This window comes from Crinia signifera, chromosome 2 (assembly GCF_055691185.1).
Source record: "Crinia signifera chromosome 2, ASM5569118v1, whole genome shotgun sequence".
Lineage (NCBI taxonomy): Eukaryota > Metazoa > Chordata > Amphibia > Anura > Myobatrachidae > Crinia > Crinia signifera.
Window position 1 is genome coordinate 233423593 of NC_139218.1, and position 7008 is coordinate 233430600.

A 7008-nucleotide genomic window follows, 5' to 3' on the forward strand; every position below is an offset into this window, starting at 1 on the left:
TCCGCATTGGCCAGATAGGCCAGATATTTTCCTGACCTGTCCGATATAGCATATAATTTCTGTGTATTATACCTCATATTTTTAACATTTGCTATGTTTAAATATTCTAGCCACTGTTCCCGGGCTGTATCCCATTTCCCTTTTGATTCTACTGTGCCATCAGACAGAAATTTGGCCTCGCTTATATTACAGGTTTTTTCCAGTTCCGTTATTTTTTTCTGACTTGCTCTTCTTACTTCCCCTATTTTTTCTTATAGGTTCCTCTTAGATATGCTTTAAATGTATCCCAGATTATGTTTTCATTGGCTGACCCTCTATTATTCTCCCAAAATTCACTCCATTGGTCTGTAAGACCGTTGGTCACTTCAGGGTTGTTCAACCACCTAGTGTCACATTTCCAAAACTGACAACCTCTCTCGAGGGATTCTTTTAATTCTACCATAAGTGGGGAGTGGTCCGAGATACCTCTAGTTTTGTAACAAATTTCAACTATCTGTGGCAACAGTACTTTAGATGTTAAGACAAGGTCAATTCTGGAGAAAGAAATGTGTGATGCAGAAAAACAGGAGAATTGTATAGCATTCGGATTTCTTTCCCTCCATGGGTCAATCCATCCCATATCCTCCACAAAGTTACCAAAATTCTTAGAATTGCTGTCACCACATTTACCTATTGTCTTTTTACTCCACCTATCTATCTCAGCATCTATAACATTATTGAAGTCGCCCAGGCAGATCACAGGAACCTCTGGGGTCTGTGTCACAAAATCCGCTACCTTCACTAAAACTTCAAAAGAGAATGGCGGTGGTATATAAACAGCCAGTAACAATATGTGGCAGTTATTTATCGTACAGTCCAAACATACAAATCTACCTCCGGGGTCGATTTTGACCCTAGTATATGCAAAAGTAACCGACTTTTTAATAAGTACCGATGTGCCCCGTGCTGAGGAGGTAAATGGCGCATGGAAAACGTGGCCCACCCAGGCCTTCTTGGGGGCTAACAATTTCCCGCCTACCAGATGTGTCTCTGTTAAGCATATAATATCTGCACCGCTATTTCTGATGTATTTTAATACCAATGACCGCCTTATTTTCTCATTTATCCCCCTTATATTCCACGTTAGTAGTTTGACCATTTATGTAGGGTGGGTGACTCCACGTTTCCCATGTCTTCCACTACTGCCATCAATCCACACATAATTTTTCTGGTGCCTCAGTGTCCTAGTCCAATATATTACAAACACCCCTACACATTCACCCCCCTCCCTCCACCCTGTATACCTACCCCTCTTTGGCATACTTCCCTTATTCCTCCCCCCAACACCCTCTACAGGCCAATTTAGCCTGTTCCCCAGTTACTACTTTTTTTGAGGCTAATTACCCTTAACCACCTACTCCACAGCGGTCGCTATCGCCTGCTCCCCCGACTTCTACAGTATTTTTATCCTACTTACGGATTATACGTGCTACTCTACTAACAGTGTCCACAAATATTTTCACATGTAATTATTTCCATATGCACAGAATCCTGCAGACCCCCCCCCCCCCCCTCTACCCCTCCCTCCCCGTCAAAGCATCTATACCTTTACAAACGTTATTTCATAGTGGAAGAGAGACAGGGGTAGGAAAAAAAAAAAACCACAAAGAGAAAAAAAAAAAAAAAAACAGACAGCATCAAAACGGTTTAAGAAGACTAGATCTTAACTGTCTATTACTCTTCAAGTGGCCAGCTGACGTTTTGCTGGAAATTTAATGTCCAGCCATTCTCCAGCCTCTTTAGGTGAATGGAAGAATTTTGTTTCGTCCTCCATTATAACTCTTAGTTTTGCAGGAAAAAGCATGGAATATTTCAAGTCCAATGTCCTTAATCGCTTTTTAATTTCCACATACTTAGACCTGCTTTTTTGCACATCGAGTGAAAAATCTGGAAACACTGCCAGCTTCGTTCCCTTAAATTCCAGCGGACCTTTCACCCGTGATAACCGCAGAATTACATCACGGTCTTGATAGTTGAGCATTTTAAAAATAAGTGTACGGGGCGGCGCCCCGGGTGGTAGGGGTCTGGTTGGCACTCTGTGCGCCCTCTCAACCGCAAATTGCCCTGAGAATGAGGGGGCACCATAATTATCTTTTAGTAGTTGTTCTACAAATTTCCATGCCTCATTCCCCTCCTCTCTCTCAGGTAGGCCCACCAGTCTTATATTGTTGCGGCGTAGCCTGCCCTCAGCGTCTGACAATTTAAGGTTTATGTCCCGTATCTGGCCTGCCATTGTTTCCACTGTTTTTAACATTTTTACATTAGAGTCTACCAGATTGGAAACCCGACTTTCGGCCTCTTTCATTCTATCCTTCACTGTTTTTACATCTTGTCTTATCTGTGTTATATCCGATTGTACATCATTGATTTTTTCTAGCAGTCGTGTCTCACTGCTGCTGATGGCATCTAGTATTTGCTGTAAGGTTATATCTGGAGTATCAACAGGGTTTGGTCCTTTAGCAGGAGTAGTAGTGGGGTTAGAGCCCTTAGTAGGAGTATTTTGTGGTGTAGTTACCGCTGATTGCGGGGGATTCCCTGCCTGGGATCTCGCATATTTTTCCAGGCGTGCTGCCGCCGCTGTATTGCCTGTTTTTCCCATTTTTAAGTTGCGCTAAGCAATTGCTTATTCTTATGTTAGGATATTATGCGCACTTTTTATGGGAACTTTAACCCTTTCTTGCTGGTCCCGTTGCTTTTCTGCTAGCTGAGGGGTTATTATCACACAGTTCTGCCCTTAGCTCCTTGTCACAATCTCTTTTAATAACAGGGTTCTAGCAGCTTTGTGTGTACAGCTGGATAACACAGCAATCACTTATAAATACAACAGGTCACTCACCCCTGTTGTACCCCTTGCAGGCTGAATGTCCGGTCTGATGTAGGGGAGAGTCATTCGATTTTATATGGCAACATGCAGCTTATTCACAGTTGCTTTTCTATCATCAGGAGCTCTGACCAACTGCTTCTAGCAGCTTCTGTGTTGCCGATACCCAGCAGAACGTGTCTCTCCACCGGGAGCACAGACAGGGGAGGCGAGGGTTCACTCTGTTGCCGCGTGCAGCCGCAGCAGCGCTGTCACTCGTTGATCTGGCAAGTAATCTCTTGCTTGTAGCTGGGAACCTTCACCCCTTCCCGCGGGGAGTGCTGCGGCTCCTTTCTTGCGTCCTCCAAGCGGGACACTGCAAGAGGGGCTCTCACTCTCCCTCCCGCAGCGCCGCTCACCGCTCTCCGGACACTGTATCTGGCGGTGTATCGCAAGCACACCGCCCGCCAATCTCTGCGGGGCTCCTGTCTGTGTCTGCACAAGCGGGACACGGCGAGAGGGGCTCTCACTCTCCCTCCCCCAATGCCGCTCGCTGCACTCCGGTTGCTGTGCCTGGCTGTACACCACGTGCACGCCGCCCACCAATCGCCGCGGGGCTTGCTCCGATGTCACTCACTGCGTCCTGCCGGAGAAACACGTGGCTACCCGGACACTTGCTGTGTGTAGCACCGCACGGAGGTTTTCGCCGGGGGAGCAGCGATCACACACCTCACTCCTTCACGTCCGTGGCCACGCCTCTCGCTCCTTCTCCAACCCTTTCTTAGTTGTGTTATTGATATGCCACATTACCATGCATGGACTAGCAGTATTTACTATACTTTATGATACTATAACTCGCTAATGGTTAGCCAAACCTCTATGGCAGCTGGCCAAACCCTCTTTCACTTCACTATGGGGCATACTTACCAGAATCCACATCTCAGATGAGTATTGGATGTGCTAAAATTTGCCACAATCCGCAATGTGCTAATTGAATACATTGCAGGGATGTATCATTTATTGCATGCAGTAGAAAGCTTGTGCAAAAGGTCTCTTCGAATTCTGCTTTCCACAATTCTCAAGGTATTTTTTTATGAAAAATTCCCTGAGATTGTACAGGTCAAGCAGCCGCTGCCCACCAGCTACACAAACAGCACCCCACGACCCTTGCTCCTCTGTTTGTACTTACCAGCCCAGTCAGTGATCACTCCTCTAGGTAGCTGTCACCAGTCTCCTGCTCTGTGACACCAATCAGTTTTACTGTATACCGTTTGACTGACCAGCATCACGGAGCAGGAACCTAGTGAACACCAGTCCCCTGGATGCATTAAAGCAGGCATGTCCAAACTGTGGCCCTCCAGCTGTTGTGAAACTACAAGTCCCATCATGCCTTGCCACAGTTTTGCTATTAGGGATTGCTAAAACTATGGTAAGGCATGCTGGTATGTGTAGTTTCCCAACAGCTGGAGGGCCACTGTTTGGACATGTCTGTATTAACCCCTTCCCGACATTTGACGTATATATACGTCATGGCCGGGATGTACTTCCCGACACATGACGTATATATACGTCATGACTTTAAAGTGCCACCGCGTCCAGAGACGCGGTGACAGAGGGATGATGTCTGCTGTCCCTGACAGCAGACATCCTCCCTCATTGCCCAGGGGGGGCAGCTATGCCCCCCGTCATGGGCGATCGCTGTGATTGGCTGTTCAAACATGAACAGCCAAAAACAGCGTTAAACTGCGTGTTGTGTAAAAATTAGACGCTGCTGCCCCCTAGTGTCCAAAAAAATTAAAGGAGGTTAAAATAATGATTTTTTAATAAAGTATAGATATGGTCTTTGTTAGTTATGAACTATTTTGAGTGGTATGATTATTTGTCTCACAAGCAGAAAATGTAACATTTTGCAAATAGCAAAATGTTCCATTTTTTTACGACATTTTGGTATTTTTCACAAAAAAAAAAAAAATTGTATCGACCAAAATTTACCACTAATTTAAAGTACAATGTGTCACGGGAAAACAATCTCAAAATCACTGGGATAAGTAAAAGCAAAAAAAAGTTATCCCCACTTAAGTGATACATGTCAGATTTGAAAAAAAAGGCCTCTGTCAGGAAGGCAAAACATGCTGCGTCGGGAAGGGGTTAAAGTATATTTTTTTACAGTGATCAGCCTGTGATCTATTTATTTACACAACACACATGCCTGTTCCCTGCAATGCAATGCTGAATTGATCCTGAGCTCGCAGCGAGTTAGATAGTTATGGGGACAATCCTGCCCCCAAAAATCTACATAAATGTCGTTTTCTCATAAAATCTAGCTATTTTATGGTTTTCAGGTTTTAAAACACCTAAATACATTTAGTATGAATTAAATTTGATGTCCCAAATATAAAACATGAAAATCATAAACTGTATAATTGACTTTTATAAGTTTGTTGATCATTTCTGTTGTTTACTTTTTTATTTGTTCACACTGAATCTTTTTAGTGAATAAATGAACTTGTACTGCTGTTTTCTGTTAAAAAACATATGATGCTCACAATTTAATTATTTGCACTATTAACTTTGGCAGATAAAGCCTTCTATTTGCATTGGTTAGGTTAATTAGTGTAATAAACCATTATCTGGAATGGTTAGTCAAAAGAACATGTTAATTAAATAATAATATATGTGTTTAATCGTATATTATGTGTTCTCATAATGAAAGATATTTTCTAAACTGTGAGGCTTGATATTTGACATTGTTCCAACCTTTATACAAAGACTAATGTTTTCTATCAGTCCGACAAATTAGTGGATTAATCAGTCTGCAAAGATTTATGAATTACCGCATATGATTAATAGCACCTGTTAGTGTGTTATACAAGGTCTGGCTGAATTGGGAAGTGGCGCTTATGTGAAATGTTCTTGTGACTCACAACAAGCAAAACAGAATGGAACTTCTAAGTATTGCCATTAATCTGAAAGAGAAAGAAATGCCATACCCTTCAGAATGTATTTATTGTACAGTATATCTGTAAAGCACACATTGAACAATAAGAGTGCATTAACCCTTAAAATAATCAATGCACAAAAATAATATTTTTGTGTATATTGCAATGTTTTGCAATTTTAGCTGACCGTCACCAACATTGTTGATATGATTGCATATAAAATATCAAAGGGCCCAGTGTTATGCTATTGTGCATACCTCCCAACTGTCCAGACTTTACTTACCCCTAGTGATCCCTGAATAAATGCCATATGTACGTGCATGGCATCTATACATTGCTTGGAGGTTAGATGGGGGCAGCCCTGTTGCTCACGCAGAGCTGGACACAGGCCCAAAATGTGAGCACAGGTCCATGCCACAAGGTCACAGTCTCTTACTCATGGTCCCATTCCTCCCACAGAGACAGCAACCCTTTTCTGCAGTGGTAATTTTTCCTATGGGCTGCAGGGCTGCAGCCCCCCCCCAGGTAAAATCTGCCACTGTAGTGAAGCCAGATGCAGCCAGTGAGACTGCACTGGCTTCACTGTGACTAGCCCTGACTTCCTATTTGAAGTCCGACTTGCCAGTCACCAAGGCAGTACCATTGGCAGGTGTTCCCTCCCACCGGCAGTCCTTTCTGCGGGCTGCCGAGAAAATTTCCCGATTGCGTATGTGCAGTACATACATCGGTACTGCGCACGTTCTGGTCCCAGTGCCTGTCATTTGTATTATACAGGCGCCGGAACCATGATTTCCTTTATGGGCTGTTGCCGAAGCAGCCCATAGAAGCTGGCTACATGCGCAGTACAGATGTTTGTACTACACATGCACCAGTACCGGCATCATAGCACAGGCGCTAGGGACCGGGAGGAGAGGCGGCGACAGGGGGGGTGCCTGCATCGCAGCACCCCCGCTGCGGCTGCGGCCAAAGGCAGCCCCCCTCCCCCAAGATCGTATGGGCTGCCACTGCTTTTCTGGGATGTAAGCCATAGGTGAGCAAGGGTCTCAATCTGGTGGGATAAAAGTTAGGAAGAATGCATCGTGTGCCTGACAGAGTTGATGAGTTGGATGCAGTGCAGAGATGACTTTCATGTGTGCATGCATCTGAATCACACTATGGATGCATCTGAGTCACACTGTGCATGCGTCAGAGTCACATTGTATATGCATCTGAGTCACATGTGGCATGAAT